The following is a 1,270-nucleotide window of genomic DNA, read 5'->3' as shown; positions in this document are numbered from 1 at the left end:
ACGTGCTGCTGGGAAAGAGACGCAAGAGACACTCATTGCTGAGTGAGATACCAAGGGACCAGCACTGCTGGGAAAGAGACTGTGAGAAACTGTTGGCTGAGGGATGGTGGGCTGGGAGAGAGGCTGAGCGTTCTTCCTGAATTTGAGTTGTAGCCTGGTGCTTCCTTAATAAACCCCATAATCCGTGAATTCTGTGTGGCCACTGCAGTGAATTACTGAACCCAGGAGAGAGGTGGTGGGTGCTTTGGGAGGAACAGTTGGTGAAAGCGCTGGAGGGAGGCAGCATGTCTGGCCTGGCAGTAATAGGCCTTGGGTTACTGCTGGTAATCCTGTCTTCCTCTTGTGGGATTAGAGGAGGTCAGGACATGTGGCCTCCTTGCCGTTTTTGCATCTGGTTAATGTGAAAGCCATTTGCAGTTTTAAAAGGAATAAATGAACCAACAAATGAAAATCTCCAACATTTAACTCTTGCTATTATTTACCTAAAATATACTTAAAGAGCTGTGTCATTTAGGATACTTTTGGCTACAACGAAACCTTGAATGGGATGTCATTTGTCATCTCATCAATAAGGCAGAAGGTGAACTTGATGCCATCAGGGCTTTTGTTCCATTTCTTTGCCATTCTCTCAGCTCTTCTCTCCTTTTGGTGGTGACTTTGGCTATGCTCTTGGTCAAAAAATAGATGTCAGCACTTCTTGAACAATGCATATCTTGTCCACCTTAAATGGGTAAGAGAAACTCTCATCTAACTATGGAATGTAAGTCGACAGCACCTCCAGTCTAATTGTTCTGTATGTCCTCTAAAGAAAAAAACCTCACTGTCATCAAGTTGATTCGACTCATAGTGACCCCTCCTTGGATTTTCGAGTCAGTATCTCTGCACAAGTAGACTGCCCAACCTTCTTTCTGAGTAGTGGCTGGTGGGTTTGAACTGCCAGCCTTCTGGTTATCAGTCAAATACCTTAGGCACTATGCCACCAGAGCTCCCTACTGGACCATACAAATCTTCAGTATTAAACCCTGAACTTCTGAAAAATAATTGCCAAAGATTAATATGATTGGCTTAGACTAATCAGAGTAAATATTATTTTAAAAAGTAGGAAGAAGGGAATGAATATTAGTTAGAAAACTTCGGGATTTATTGGAAAGTCCACTACTATAGATTTTATGATAAACTTACAAGAAGAGATGTGAAATAAAAAAATAAAATAAAACAAATAAATCATTAAATCATTATTTTATTGTGTTTTTCTACAGTGAAATACCAT

This window comes from Orycteropus afer, unplaced genomic scaffold (genome assembly GCF_000298275.1).
Source record: "Orycteropus afer afer isolate SDZICR_OR568_19922 unplaced genomic scaffold, OryAfe1.0 scaffold00686, whole genome shotgun sequence".
NCBI classification, from domain to species: Eukaryota; Metazoa; Chordata; class Mammalia; order Tubulidentata; family Orycteropodidae; genus Orycteropus; species Orycteropus afer.
Note: the sequence above shows the minus strand (reverse complement) of the source record.